General features: G+C 42.4%; 2 protein-coding genes across 2 annotated transcripts in view; both read right to left on the reverse strand.

Annotated features, from left to right (window-relative positions):
• LOC310775420 (NACHT, LRR and PYD domains-containing protein 3-like) overlaps window positions 1-16,844 on the reverse strand; it is an 888,839-nt gene that overhangs the window by 110,312 nt on the left and 761,683 nt on the right. The gene's annotated exons all lie outside the window — the stretch shown is intronic.
• The window catches only part of LOC310775424 (NLR family CARD domain-containing protein 3-like), a 64,998-nt gene that overhangs the window by 10,884 nt on the left and 37,270 nt on the right, over window positions 1-16,844 (reverse strand). The window lies entirely within an intron of this gene.

A 16,844-nucleotide genomic window follows, 5' to 3' on the forward strand; every position in this document is an offset into this window, starting at 1 on the left:
CTGCCAATGACATATTAATACGTCAAAAAAATGATTTTTTTTTTTTTGACCGTGGGATGTGCATCTAACCCTTTTACATATCTTATATAAATATTGGAGCCACCGAACGTTTACAACCCATTCCACCGACCCACTAAGTGGCGACAGTGCTCTCCTGACTAGAGGAAGGCAAGCAAAAAGCAGTGTGAGGAAGCCATTCTCATGAAAATGGATTGGCGAAAACGCTTTCGTTTTCGCGCTGATTGCTGGCGGTGCGGGATTGCAAATTTGCATAATAGATTACGGGTGGAACACACTTTGAAACACGCAGCATAAATATGACCAGAATCGCAAAAGCTTCATCAAAGCTCTCAACCGAAACTCCAAGAAACGAGCGAGTCCATCCAGACTTGGCCAGCGGCCGCCAGCAGACAGGCACAGCAGCAGCAAAGCAGTGAGCCTGGTGACGCGAGGTTACAGCAGCAACAGAAACAAGCTTGTGACACGCCCGCTGCAGCCAAGAAGAACACACACGGAGGGAGGAGTTTGAAGGAGAGGGGTGTTTCCTGCTGTTATGGAGGAAATGACTGTTCAAAACTATTGTTTAGATGTCTGACGTCTTACTGATGCCAAAAATGAATTGTTAAAGTGACTGTTCTATCGAATTTCACAAAAAGCTGTTTATCTCAGAATAAATTTTCAGACGCTGAAACCATGCTGTATTCAACTGCTAATGCTTACATAACTACTAACTCTACAAACTAACTCTTTTAGACAGAGAAAGCACACATTCTATTAGTTCTTTTGAGATATTGTGTGTTCACAAAATCCTAACAGAAACGAATCCTCGGCTCTTGAAAGATGAGCCAGAATCCTCAAAAAAAATACTTGGCAGAAGCTAACTACAGTATTGAAAAACGGCTGGCAGTGAATGTGTTAATGTACTTGGCAAAAACATGCATGAACTAGCTGGCCAGCTAGCTTGTGCTGCCTGTCACTGAGGTAAATAATGCTAGGAGGAGGGGTGGGGGTTGTACCAATGCCTAGTTGATCATTTTCGAGTCACGCTTTGCAAATGCAGAATAATGCTAAAACACAGAAAGTATTCAACTCTTTATTTTATGAGGGCATTTAAAAGCCCCCGTCACCCCAGTTCCAAGGTCAATTCTAGAGTTTTTGGGGGCTTCCCGCTAATTTCCTACCCTGCTCAATACATGCCTTTTGTAATCCCCTTTTTATAACCATTCAAGATATTTTTACCTTCATGTATTCATACTTGGCATTTACCTTTTAAGATGAATGATGATTAATCAAACTTTTAATATCAAGAACATTACTTTATTCTCCTCCTTCATCTCTCCCTTCAATCTCTCTATCTCGAATGTATCCGAACTCTCTTGATCCATCCTTCTATACCATCGACATATAAAAGATGGACACCGCCTCTGGTCCTGTTCAGTGAAGCCGCTTCATGTTAGATCGCCGCTCTGGCAACCCAGTATAGGTCACAAGGCCCGCCTCCCCATGTTAGCTCATTCTCTGTCAAAGACGTACCCGGACGTACTTTTAACAATGGCGTTCTGTGCCAAGGACGTACTCGGACGTACTTTCATGTTTTGGTTGTTTACATTACATCAGACACTTTCCCAGCCTGTGACATTGTTTCAAGTCAAACTGATAAAAGGAACCCGCTAGTTTAGTATTTATAGTATAGTCACCCATTTAGCAGTAATCTATTTAGCAGTAGCAGATGAAGAGAGGCGGTCGCCGCGGTGGCCACAGCCGCAGCTGGGCGTCCTCAAGGCCCACACTTGGATTCCCCTGGGCCCAGTTCCAGCATGCACCCCGGTCCACGCCAGCGGACAATCGAAGAGACCATGGGGCTTCGTCGTCCCGTGCCCCTGCCCAGGGTCCAGATGGAGCCTGTGGTCGAAACAGAGTCCGACCCAGAGTTCTCGGATGGCGACGATGGCGAGGAAGACGCCGGCGTTTCTTTTGTTGTTGCTCCACGACGGAGCGCCAGTTCGACGAAGGCTCGGTTCACAGCGTTCTGATCCGTCTGACACAGATGAATCGGAGGAGGAGGAATGGGTGGACGATGGTAAGAAGTAGCCTATTTTTTGTATCGCGTTTGAGATGAAATGATCACACACAGCCATCTGTGTCACATAAACATTTCAAAGTTTACAGCACTAACGTAGCTATTGTGTGATCTTCTGTGCTAATGTTAGTTATGAGAGGTAACGTGACAGCAGGTAACGTTACAGCACTCGTTATTCCTGTGTGTGTGTGTGTGTGTGTGTGTGTGTGTGTGTGTGTGTGTGTGTTTGTGTGAGAGAGAGAGAGAGTGTGTGAGTGTGACCACATAAGGGTTCGTTCCATTTGTTTATGCTTTTATCAAGCTAAGCTAAAAATCCACATGGCAACTGTAAAAGTAAATTATTTATTTGATTTTGTGGACATATTTATCATACTTTGATATTTTGTGTTTTCAGACTCTGAGTCAAGAAACCCCAGGGGCCAGACTCTCTCTCTCTCTCTCTGTAGCCGCTCACTGGGCGGGATGGACCGACACAGCTCCCTCAAATACATTCTCTTATTTTTTATTTTTTATTTATTTATTTGGGAAAACAAATACTGTATATGTCTGATGTGTCACTGAGGCAAAAAATAAAAGGCTCAAAAGAGAGTTCTGCTTGAAATGGTGTCCTTCACTAAAAACCTCTTTTTCTCCTATTTCTCTCCCAAGGAGGGCATTTTTAGTGAAAACAAGCTAACTTCCACTGCTTGTAACTAAACAAGGAAACATGGGGTAAGAAGAGAGTCTCTGCTTTATTGTGAGATATGTTGTGTAATTTTATTCCTAGCACAGAATATTCTGTGGGTCCTGGAAGATCAGGAAATATGCTCAAAATCCTGGCACTGGGAGCACAGACCGAAATGACCCTGGCAGAGAATGAGTTAGTGGAGTCAGATAATTTTTTCCCAAAGGTGGTTTGTATCATTTGAGATAGTTCTTATCACGCTAATGCCTGTGCAAGTGGTAATTATTCTGATCAGTTTGTTTTATTTAGTTATTTGACATATAAAAAGGGATGATTGACAGCTGTGGCAGCCAGTCTCAAGCCATCATGAAATATTCCTGCACATCAGAGTTTCAATAAGCAGGTGGACAAATCAACTACTTGAGAAACACGGTAAAATAATGTCCGCACAAGAATTATGCTCCCGGTCAGTTTATTATTAACGTTTCTATCAAAGGAGGAGGAGAAAGATACTGTTTACCATGCAGCTCTTTTCATGTGCTTAATATCAGCACGAGGAGCGGCTCTAGTTTAGCAGGTCCAGCCTCATGTCCAGAGTGTGGAGTGAGCGGGCGAGTGGGGGTGAGAGGGAAAGCGAGCGAGACAAGATTATTATATCCTATAAATACTTGTTAAATGGCACTTTTACAAACCATTAATGTCCCCATTTAATTTCATGAATGGAGGCAGTGAAAACGCAACAAGAAGATGAGTGCTGCATTAGGCTATATATTCGAGACACAACTTCTGTGGAGAGAAATAAATTGAAAACTAGTCAGATATGACTTGAATGCCACTTGTAAAAATCGTCTTTTCCACCGTTTAACTTTAGTGCAACTATTATTTTGACTGGTGGCTTTGGGGCGATGTGGACATCACCCACATGGCTTTTGGACATCGCCACCCCACGCTATCGCCTGAATAATGCATAGAAGGTTTTTCATGGAGTGGAGAATTGCTTTCTGAAATCTATCTCTTGATGTAGTCTATTGATTAATGTTATTAAAAGTCTGTTTAGCATAAAAACTATTCCTGGCTGCAGTCTGCAGACTAGTGTGCAGCACACTAACGTCTCCACACCCCCCCCCCCCCCCCTTCCCTCTCTAGTCTCTACACACACCCCCTCTCGCTCTAGTCTCTACACCTTCTCCCCCCCCCCCTTCCCTCTCTAAACTCTACACCAGAGGATTGATCTCATGTGTGGAAACAACACTGCGTCTTGTCTGGAAGAGTAACTCTGGGAAATACCTGCACCTGATTCAACCGGCATAGTCCACAGTTCATGTTTATATGGCTTTATGGGGTCTGTGGTCCTATTGTGGAGCAGATGGTGGGGTCCTTGATATGAAAAGGGTTGAGATTGTCACTATACTGTCCTGTTCTCTTCTCCTCACTTGAAAGAACCAAACACATGCATGGTTAAACAGTAGTAAGGACAATCTTTTCAGATTATGCACAATGTTTTATCAGTTTAAATTGTGGGGGGGGGGGGGGGGGGGGGGCAGAATCTGGATTTTGAGAAGTGGGGGACATGTCTCTCTCCCCCAGTGGGCATTACACCTATGGTTCAACATTACATCACTCCCTTCACTGAATTTGACATAGCTTCAGTTAAACAGGAGTGACTTTCTCTAGACACACACACACACACACACACACACACACACAGTTGAACCCAAAAAGTGTTCAAACACAGTAACACTCTCACTGCAGTGAAACGTCTTCAGATAGTTGTGACTGAAGACTTATTAGACATTTCAGTTCTGATGTCTATGATGTTTTCTTAGCGCTGCTCACTCGCTTCTCTGTTTACTTGTCATAACCTGAGTCACCACTAGATGGCCTCACTAAACTGTTCGATCTGGACCACTTGGTGTCAATATGGATCAACTGTTCCCACCTGTTTCATTACTTTAATGTGTTCATCTGTCTTGGATTTCATCACTTTGACTTGAGATACCAAGAAAATATGTTTGTTTAGCTGTTTTGTTCACTGGCATTTTTGAAGTAAAGATACTTTTTAGTTTAATCTTTGTGTTGAGTTTCTGTCTCTGCACTTCAGTCCCCTCAGTCATGTTTACATCACTGTGCTGCCTGCTGAGTTTCTGCTGCGTTCAGATCATACTGGAAGAACAGGCTTTCATTTCATTTTCACTTCTGCTTGTTGTCTCTTCTTATTTATTTATTCTTTTGTTTTTCATTTTTAGTTTTGTTTAGTTTTATTCTAGCAATAAATAAGTGTGTCTTAAAGTGTTTTAAATCAAAGTTAACATGTGAATCTATTCAACTTTTATTCAGGAGAAAAACTTGAGAGAAAGAGTGATTTTAGGCTAGCATATATTGTGATAAAACTCCATCACCTGATATGGAAATTTGATATGATAACATTTTCATCCATATCACCCAGCACTAATAGTTTGATTGTATACGGTTGATGATTTCAGACAAGGTTTCTTTAAAGGCATCATGGATCCAAAAAATGTACTGGAACCCCACCGCTCTTCACAACTTATTTCTAGCATCCATCCAATTTTTAAGCATCAACTCTTTCCTTTTCTCCAAATTTCAAAAACCCATTTTCAATGTATACAAAAGATCTTCACCAATTTATGACCCTTTTTTAAAGACATAATAAAGGCATGGTTACACTTCCAGTATTTTCCACCCAGATTATGTTGATGCAATTTTGCAACAAATTATATCTTCTAAAGCCACCTATTTCTGAAGAAAATGGTGAAAACGACATACCCAAACTAAAATGCTTACTGTGGCTGAACCGCTAAGGTTACAGACAACTGCCTGACCTTTTCTGAAAGGTAAGACTTTGAAGTTTCTGTTCCAAGTGTCAGAATGACTATATGTGTTACTGACCCTGAGTAACACCAGCTCAAACACAGTGATTGATTCTCGCCTAGAATAAAAAACACTTTTAGAGTGTAAACAGTTACCTGTGGTTGTTGTATTTATGGCTAGAAACCCAATGGAGACATAGCCACAGGCCTTACCACATCCCAACTCAAAGAAGATGAAAAAATACCAAAACATGAGTATTTGGCAGTGGTTTTTGTAGGGCGATACCTAGGCGCATTTCCAAAAAGCCATTATAAAAAGCCATTTGAAAAAGCCAAATAATCTGAAATGTTGTCTTTGTCTTTGTACAAAGACAGCTATAACTTCTGCTGTGTTGATCTGATCTGAAAAACGAAGACATAGTTCGATGCGCAAGATTCACCCGGTTAATTTGGTATGTAGCATGAACAGAATTGTTCAGAATTAACTACCTAATTAATCACATAAATGACAGATGAACAGCAAAAAATCAGAAACGTAACGCCGGGGTTACGGTGCCATGCAATTGATGGGAGCAGTTTGTTGAAAAGGGCATAATTTTTATAAATGATATAATTGATGGTAATGTTTATTCATATGAGTTATTCTGTGAAACATTTGGAATATTTTGTTCAGATTTTAGACATTAAGATAGCTCTTAGACATAACCTATTATAGACAGAAAGTCACATTACTTTCAATTAAAGATGTTATACAAAATACTGGCAACAAGAAAAATGCTTTTTATTTGGGGTTTGGAAAAGGATCAAAACTGTCGCTTTTGTAATTCTGAAATTGAAGATGTTTCATTCATTTTGGTTCTGCCCACATGTGGTGACTTTTTGGTTGACTATTAACTCATTGAGTGCCAATGACGTCGAACGACGTCAATTCAAATAGTAACGTAGAGTGCCAATGACGTCTAAAGACGGCAAATGCGTTTTTTCGCGGTGGGACGTGGATCAAAGCCTCATGCATCTCCTGTACAAATATGGTGGATGTTGAAGGTGTACCGTGTACAAGCTATTTTACGGACCCATTAGGTGGCGACAGTGCTCTCCAGATTAGAGAAAGGTGAGGAAAAACAGCAGAAGAAGCCCCGTGATGAAACGGAAACCGATGCTGGAGCCAGAGCCGTATAGATTGCTTTGGCTGGAGCTAACGTTAGCTGCGAACAGCAGTCAATCCGCTCCCACAACTGAGCCCCTCTGTCTCTGCTGCATAGTTTCTCCACACGATTAGCCGCCAGAAAAGCAGCACCCGACGCCGAAGGGCCAAACCATTCTCAGCAGTCCGGTTTCAGCGGTTTGGCTTTTCGGTGTCGCGCTGGGAGCCGGCGCACAAAAACGGAGCGCTCCGAAAATAGACGCTGGGTGCGTGTTAGGCTGTGTGTTAGTGTGGGGATGAGTTTCTCCCAGCTCCGCCGGCATGCAGGCTGTGTGTTGGTGTGGGGGTGAGTTTCTCCCAGCTCTGGCATGCAAGCAGTGTGTTGGTGTGGGGATCCCAGCTCCATGCAGAGATTCGTCGCCTGACGCAGGTAGAGATTCGAGCAGAGCCACCAGAGACACGGAGGAGGAATTTGCAGTTGAGGGGGGTGGGGCACGCAGGGCACCACACAACTACACCACGTCACTACATCAGAAAATATTAGCTTCAGAGTCAGTGATGTGCTTGAAATGCTTCATTTCACAAAAGGCTCATTATCTCAGCTTCTAATTTGAAACGTCTGTTTTTGGTGAAAACAACCTATCTTCTCCGGCTGATAACTAAAGAACGGAAAATGATATCAATAAACTTTTTTTTGCTGATGATACAATAGAGTATCATCGTTCTTTGTGCGTGTTCGGTACATAGTAATATCACACAATATTCTGTGGGCCTCGAGAAATCACTGAAAACGCTCTGAAAGGGCTGGCACTGGGAGCATCCGTTTTCCAAAAGTGGCTGGCACTCAATGACTTAAGAGATGGCTAGCTTTCAATTCAATTGTGCTAACCATGTGCCCTCAAATATACTTGGTGAATTAAGAAATTGAAGTCCTGTTATGCAGGGGGTGCAGGTGTAACCATAAGGCTATTTTCCAAACTGCTCAGCCTCCTGGAAAGATCCATAATCACCAGACTAAGTACATTGCCACTGCCCATGCAGGCTCAATGGACTTGACAAAAAAGGGAGACCACATGTTTCAAAGCAATGTAACACAATGTTTATTTTGGCTGGTATTGCCTTTTCAGAAGGTAGAAATATTTTCTCTTCCATTAGTCTCATCTAGTGTCCTCTAGAGCAGGGGTTCCCAACCTTTTTTGTGCCAAGGACCGGTAGATACATGAAAAAAAAAGTTGCGGACCGGTTGTCAATTTTAATGGTTTTAGTTACATAATATTTACTCACCAGAGGCCTGTACCCTATACTACAAAGCTATCTTAACAGACCCGCGATCTGTCACTTTGATCTGGTTTGACTGAACAGGATCAAAGCTATCTAGTTTAAGGATACTACGATGCTGGTTTTCTACTCGATAACTGAAGCTGGGATCTGCCTGTGCACGCGCACGTTTTTCGCTCGTGCACAGGCGCGCGTCCACGCGAAAGAGGTGCGCTAGCCAATCACATTATGAACAGCTGAGTTGATCCACGCCCACACCCATTTCCACACCCATTTCCTCGTTCAATGAAAGAGCAGTCTGATCAGAGTTTTAGCGGATATTTAATGTATCCGCGATTTAATGTCAGAATGAAAATCCACGTTGGATATAATCTGCCGAAGGGCTGTCTAAAGCAGCAGCTTGTATTCACATCAGTCATTTGATTTACTTTGATCAGCGATTTCTGTCTCCTACAACAGCAACAAATGTAAATGTGTAATCTCAGTCTATAAATTTCCACAATCTGTAAGCCTATTTAGACCATAGATTTAGAAACGCATGCTCAATGAATAATGATCTCTATCACTCATTATGTGTGTGGTTGCACTGATCAAATAATTCATATATAAAATAGCCTAGTAGCTATAAAGCCTAATAGCCTAATATAAAAGAGAAAACTGCTGAACTGAATTGAGACGATACGGGCATAGTTTTCATTGATAAAAACTAGCCTATTTTTGCTCATATATTGGCATACAGCCTACAGGACACAGTTCCAGCTGAAACATGCAAGAGTAGCCTGCATATTTAGTATTGGGGCTATCCCATATTTATCCCATATCTATATTATAAGCTTTTTCTGGCATGTAGGAGAATATCACCCTCACTCCATTTGAGGCTCCGTTCATGATATGCGCTGTGGTCATTAACTCATTGAGTGCCAATGACGACAATCGTCGTCAATTCAAATACTAACGTAGAGTGCCAATGACGACGATTGTCGTCAATTGCGTTTTTTGACGGTGGGACGTGGATCAAAGCCTGATCCATCTCCTGTGAAAGTATGGTGGATGTTGAATGTGTAAAAGCTATTTTACGGACCCATTAGGTGGCGACAGTGCTCTCCAGATTAGAGAAAGTTGAGGAAAAACAGCAGAAAAAGCCGTGATCAAAGAGAAACCGATGCATGAGCCAGAGCGGCACAGATTGCTCTGGCTGGAGCCAACGTTAGCTGCGAACAGCAGCCAATCCGCTCCCACAAATGAGCCCCTCTGTCTCTGCTGCATAGTTTCTCCACACGATTAGCCGCCAGAAAATAAAACCAAAGCCAAACCATTCTCATGAGAATGGTTGTGAGCTTCATCCCAGCTCACAACCGAAACCCCGGAAACGCAGACGAACTCAGCGAGCCCCATCCAGACTCCCCCGACGAGCGGCCGCCATCCGAACGTGGATCCGCAGGCAGCAGAGACTCGCCTGACACACGCAGCAGCCAGCAGAGCGAGCAGAGCCACCAGAGACACTCCCACGGAGGAGGACTTTGGAGTTGAGGGGGGTGGGGGTGCTGTTTATTGAAGGAAATTACTGTTCAGATGTTTCAGGTCAGAAAATATTAGCTTCAGAGTCAGTAATTTGCTTGAAATGCTTCATTTCACAAAAGGCTAATTATCTCAGCTTCTAGATGGAAACGTCTGTTTTTGCTGAAATCAAACTATCTTCTCCGGCTGATAACTAAAGAACGGAAAATTATATCAATAAACTTTTTTTTGCTGATGATAGAAGAGAGTCTCATCGTTCTTTGGGCGTGTTCGGTGTTTACATAGTAATATCACATAATATTCTGTGGGCCTCGAGAAATCACTGAAAACGCTCTGAAACTCTGGCACTGGGAGCGTCCGTTCTCCAAAAGTGGCTGGCACTCAATGAGTTAATAGTGATCATATTTCTCCACGCATCGTTCAGCTGTTAAAGTGGTAAGTAGGCTTAATTTAATTATGTAGCCTACAGAGCCACGACTGTTTTTCTTGTTCTATTCTCAGTTGACTGCAATCTATTTTTCATATGGCGATCTTATATGAATGGTGCGTGACTCCAGAGAGCCGATTATATGGGTCTGTCATGGATTTTGATCTTATCCTCTGAAGCTAACCTGGTCGGGACCAGGTTAGCTTTGCAGCGTGAGTTGCCATGGTGATTAGAAGTTAACTTGCTTTGTAGTACGGCTAAACCAGGTTCAAACTCAAACTTACTCGGATAAGGCATTAATCTAGCTATGTAGTACAGGCTACTGTACTACAAAGCAAGATTTAGGTTGATCCTGATAAGTTTGGGTTTAAACCTGGTTTAGCCGTACTACAAAGCAAGTTATCTTCTTACCAACATATATTTCCATAGCAACTTATGCTTCACACTTAACCTGGTCTGCAGCAGGTTAAGTTGCAATGATAAGATTAGACCTTAAATACACCGCCCACGAACCAATCGAATCAGCAGTTTGGAAAAATGGCCAACCCGTTTCTGGACAAGTTTCCCATCGAGGAAGGAGCACAAATTGTAATGTTGAATTAATCAACATTTTAATTAACCCCTACTTACCACTTTGGAATATGTTTTTATATATTCATTTTTGTGCTCTCAAGTAGCCTAGATACGTTGTTTGACCCCGCTGATCGATTGCAGCTGAATAGTGAGTGGAGAAATATCACTAAACCGGCATAAAAAGGTTACATAAACGTCTCCAAAGCGCACAGTGCCGTGTGCGCAACGGAGCTGAGACTGACGTTGGGTTGGAATTGAAATGGTCATAGCCTACATGCTAGAATAGCCTACTACATCTAAGCAATTTAATATGGGATCACCTGCACACAGGCGATCCCATATTAAGATGATTCATATCTAGGCTACTCCTGCATTTTGCAGCTGCAACTGTGTTGCTTTTGGCCTGTATGATGTGATTGAACTTCATATTTCCAGCATCATTATATGAAATATGGAGATATGCGACTCTGCTGACAATATATGTGACCACAAAATCGGCTATTTTTTATCAATGAAAACTATGCCCGCATCATCTCAATTCAGTTCAGCAGTTTTCTCTTTTATATTAGGATATCATTATTTTATATATGAATTATTTGATCAGTGCAACCACACACATGAGTGATAGAGATCATTATTCATTGAGCATGCCTTTCTAAATCTATGGTCTAAATAGGCTTACAGATTGTGGAAATTTATAGACTGAGATTACTTTACATTTACACTCGCAAAAAGCTGCTGTAGGAGACAGAAATCGCTGATCAAAGTAAATCAAATAACTGATGTGAATACAAGCGGCAGCTTTAAAGGAGAATTTCATTTTTTTTTAACCTGGACCCATCTCCTGGCATTAATTATGATTTGACCACTCACCCAACGATCTCCGCGGCGTTTCTGGCCATCCTAGCGTTGTTTTGAGATCAATAGCGTCCAAGTCAGTTGTAAAATGGAGCTGACTTGCACTGCATGAAATTCCTACTTTCCGGGACTTTGTAAAATCGGAAAAATTTTGTACTTTCCTGCCGACTGGCCAAGTACAGGAGGACGCTTTGCGGTGCTGGTTTTAGCGTAACCTATGTGGGGTTTGGTGTAACCTATGTGGGATTCGAAATAACGAAGGTTATGCCAAACCCCACATAGGTTGCGTTAAAACCACCACCGCAAAGCGTCCTCCTGTACTTGGCCAGTCGGCAGGAAAGTATCGTGGGACTTCACGAGACTTGGTGACCGAGATCACTTTTGAGGTAATTTGATCCCTGTGCGACTCCAGGAAACAGCCTTTGGCGAAATATCACTGTGGTGGTTCTTGAGGGATCCGATTCTGACGATATTTGGCGAAAACGGGAATAAAAATAGCTATTTAGATGCAGGAAAGACAGGCTCACACTTGGCCCCAAGTCAGCTCCATTTTACAACTGACTTGGACGCTATTGATCTCAAAACAACGCTAGGACGGCCAGAAATGCCGCGGAGATCGCTGGGTGAGTGGTCAAATCATAATTAATGCCAGGAGATGGGTCCAGGTTAAAAAAAACCGAAATTCTCCTTTAAACAGTCTTTCAGAAGATTATATCCAACGCGGATTTTCATTCTGACATAGGCTACATTAAATATCCGCTAAAAACTCTGATCATTGAATGAGGAAATGGGTGTGCCTGCCGTGTCAACTCAGCTGTTCATAATGTGATTGGCTAGCGCACCTCTTTCGCGTGGACACCCGCCTGTGCACGAGCGAAAAACGTGCGCGTGCACAGGCAGATCCCAGATAAATCCAGCTTCAGTTATCGAGTAGAAAACCAGCATCGTAGTATCGTTAAACTAGATAGATTTGATCCTGTTCAGTCAAACCAGATCAAAGTGACAGATCGCGGATCTGTTAAGATAGCTTCGTAGTATAGGGTCCTGGTGGTGAAAAAGGGTAAATAACAGCTTTTTGTGTTGTACTGTATGTAGCCTATACATACTATATTTATGTTTTTGTTTTCACTACAAACATAAATAAACATCAACTTGAAACTATGTTTCAACTACCATACACAGCCTATAATATTATAGCCTATGTTTATAAAAAAAAAAAAATCCTCTCAAAAATCTGAGGGGGTTGCCCCCTCAGTTACAATGGGCATGACGCTTCTGCTGTTATGTTTAAAAAAACAACTGTGATATTATTGGGTAAGAGATTCATTTTTTAATTGAAAGGAAAAGAACAATTGACTTGTTTTCTTTCTTTTTTAAAGCATTACTTTTTGCTAGAAGGCATTATTGCAAATAGACAGGGAACAATGAAAGATGATGATAAGAAATGGAACAGATTGCCGCAGAATGGAGAAAAGGTGAGGTTTCCTACATGTTCGGTAGGAATGTTCCCTCGTTCATTATTATTACTTTGATAGATGTATTTCTTGTTTTGTTTAGTTTTATGTTCTTAAACAGCTCAGCCATTGCATTTTTCTGTTTTATTTTTATGGAATGCTACCAGCCGCTCCACTTTGTTGCTATATATTTGCGCTTGTCAGTAAACATATTTTTTTGTTGTTGATATATGCCCGAGTTTCAGGGTAGGGTACAGCTTGGAGGTAGAGATATAACAATGATCTCATGGAATGTCAAGCGGCTTGGCCAGGTTACAAAGAGGGAGAAGATTTTCCGACACCTCAAGTCTTTGGGCTCTATCGTTGCAGCGGCGCAGTTTCTAGGCCGAGCGCCAGCCGCAGCGCAAAGCAGTGGGCGTGGAAAGGCGCACTTGATATCGTCGTGCTGGCGCTAGATGCAGCCCAAAGCATTACAACCACGCCTTTTAGGCGTAAAATTATGCACCGTCATGCTCATTGGATAAGTGCAATAAACGAATCGCACGCTTGCCTTTTTAGCTCCAATTCCAGTGATCCTGCAAAACCAGACGAAAGCCAAACGCTCTGCCCCCCCCCCCCCCCTCCCTTCATCCAGTCTGTCTGTCTGCATTATAGGCTATTATTCCATATTATTATGCTTCTCAAACCAATCTAACTGCAGTTTCAATACTGCAAGCATGTAAATACGCTACACTATAGCAAGATCAAAGTGAAAATAATGTTCTAAAGGCATCAGCTACAAAAATATAGCCTATCCCTATATGATGAGATTAATTTTATATTGGTGAAAGTTTGTTCAGAATGATATCGTTTTCTCTCCCCTGCTGCAGGTAGAATGATGCACATAAATATACCCTACATTATGTAAAGTCATTGCATAAATGTGTTTTTATTGTAAAACTAAATGTGAAGTTGGGCAAAGTTATTGGAGCGGACATCACAGTATAGCACATGACAGTAGAAGCGCGTTCTGAAGCGCGTTCCTCTGACACTTATCTAAATGACGTTAAATCGACAAAGGATATATAGGCCCAGGAGGACATATATGTTTCACTTAGGGTGGTGTTTTAATTTCGATTATTTATTTGGTCCAATATTGAAATGTTCTACAATTGCAGGCTGTGTTACCATTACACATTATTTTAGATCGACCTTTTATATCTATTTCGCCTCATTTAGTTGCTATTTAGTAGCGAAATTGAGTACCCAATTGCATGCTGGGGCAATCACAGGCAGTCAGAGAGAGACAGTCGTATTGTGCCTGTCAGACTGCCTGCAGCCTCAAAGCGGTACACGGAGTTGTTTTACCCAGGCTGGACGCGTTGTCACACAGGCTTGTGACAGTAACTCAACGCGGAAGGATTTATTTCACAATAAACTGGTAAACGCACACCAATGCCTGCTCCTGTCAGTAGGAGAGAGGGAGAGAGTGACACAGGTAAGGGTGACAGAGGAGAGAGGGGAGGAATAGGCCTGCTTTTCAAAGGCGCAAGGCGCTAAATTAACGCCAGCTCGGAAGATAGGTATTTAGCGCCGACACGCCCACTTTGGCCCATTCTGGGACTGCGCCACGCCCATTCGGCCTAAAGCGCATTTGGCAGCGTAAAGCCATATTGATATCGTCCCAAAACAGGCGCAAGGCACGTTTTTTTGCGTTTAAGGCCCGTTTTAGCGCCGAAGGCCTGTGGGAGAATAGGGCCCCCAATCTGCGGAAATCATGTTCTTGCAGGAGACTCATGTGGGACCAACCCAACAGCGCAGTTTAAGGCACAGCTGGGTTTCCCCCCATCCCCTATCTCGCCACTGTCTGACAGGTGTCAGGTGTCGGAGAGCACACTATCTCATGCCTTTTGGTTCTGCCCTTCACTAACAGGATTCTGGGCTAAAATATTTGACTGGTATTCTAAAGCCTACAAAATAACCCTTCAGCCAGAGGCAGAGCTCGCCATCTTCTGCTGCTCTGACTCTGTTGCCAAGAAACTTATCCTGAAGGAATGGAAATCCCCCTCTTCACCCTCTTTTCAATTGTGGCTGACGGATATGACCTATGTTATACGGATGGAGAGACTTAGGTTCTTGAGAACTAACTCACTTAATATATTTTTGGTTATTTGGGACCCATTTTTAGCCTACCTCAGTGAGGCTGGGGGCGACGGGTGACTTGCCTACGAGATGTCCTGCAAGCATGTAGATAGATACGGGGCCCTATTCTCCCACAGGCCTTCGGCGCTAAAACGGGCCTTAAACGCAAAAAAACGTGCCTTGCGCCTGTTTTGGGACGATATCAATATGGCTTTACGCTGCCAAATGCGCTTTAGGCCGAATGGGCGTGGCGCAGTCCCAGAATGGGCCAAAGTGGGCGTGTCGGCGCTAAATACCGGCGTACTGCTATCCTCCGAGCTGGCGTACATTTAGCGCTTTGCGCCTTTGAAAAGCAGGCCTATTCAGTGCGCCAGTGTCAAGGAGTGCTCTTCTGCCTCTCCCCTGTCACCCTTCTCTGTCTCTCTCTGAAACCAGGCCTATTCAGTGCGCCAGTGCTCTTCTGCCTCTTCTCTGTCACCCTTCTCTCTCTCTCTCTGACTCCCTCGCTCAGACAGACACAACACATAGCAGCACCCAGCTTCCCATAGGAAATAGCAGTTGTAAGTTTACTGCCTGTGAATGTCCCTGTCCCAGCATGCAATTGGGTCCTCCATTTTGCTACTAAATAGCAACCAAATGAGCCGAAATAGATATAAAAGGTAGATCTAAAATAATGTGTAATGGTAAGACAACCTGCAATTGTAGAACATTTCAATATTGGACCAAATAAAACATCGAAATGAAACACCACCCTATGTGAAACATATATGTCCTCTTGAGCCTTTATATACCCTGTGTGGATTTAACGTGATTTAGATAAGTGACAGCGGAACGCGCTTCGGAAGCTTCTACTGTCATCTGCTATACTGTGATGTCCAGCTCCAATAACTTGGCCCTACTCCACATTTAGTTTTACAATAAAAACACATTTATGCAATGACTTTACATAATGTAGGCTATATTTATGTGCATCATCCTTCCTGCAGCAGGCGAGAGAAAATGATATCTTTCTGGACAAACTTTCACCAATCTAATAGGCTATATTTTTCTAGCTGATGCATTTAGAACATTATTTTCACTTTGATCTTGCTATAGTGTAGCGTATTTACATGCTTGCAGTATTGAAACTGCAGTTAGATTAGTTTGAGAAGCATAATAATATGGAATAATAGCCTATAATGCAGACAGTCAGACTGGATGAAGGGAGGGGGGGGGGCAGAGCGTTTGGCTTTCGTCTGGTTTTGCGGGATCACTGGAATTGGAGCTAAAAAGGCAAGCGTGCGATTCGTTTATTGCAGTTATCCAATGAGCATGACGGTGCATAATTTTATGCTTAAAAGGTGTGGTTGTAATGCTTTAGGCTGCGTGTAGCGCCAGCACGACGATATCAAGTGCGCTGGTCCACGCCCACTGATTTGGGCTGCGCCAGGCGCTCGGCCTAGAAACAGCGCCGATGCAACGATAGGGACCACGGTGTGCGACTGGTGGTATAATACAATACTGAGTGTCAAGAATATATGTATTTGTTTTGGTTTTGGTTTTTGTTTTCTTTTGTTTTCTTTCGTCCTCATGTGTATGAGCCTGTTTGCTTTGTTTGTGTGTTGGTAAAAAAATAAAATAAAAAGCTGCTAAAAAAAAAAAAAAAAAAAAAAAGTGTATACAACTAAAGTACCAGTTGTTTGCATTGTTTTGGTATTTAAATTCTGTATAATAAAAAAAGCAAGTAGAAAATATATGGAGAGAAATTGTAGTGTGATGTGATTAATAAACCCTGATTGCAATAAAAAAATTTTTTAACAGATTAAGGCTAACCTTAGTGTCATCATCACTACTTTTTTGTTTTGTTCGTTTAATGTTTGTTGTATGTATGTGTATATATATGTGTATATTTTATGT

The sequence above is a fragment of the Poromitra crassiceps genome (assembly GCF_964638095.1).
Source record: "Poromitra crassiceps genome assembly, chromosome: 4".
NCBI lineage: Eukaryota > Metazoa > Chordata > Actinopteri > Beryciformes > Melamphaidae > Poromitra > Poromitra crassiceps.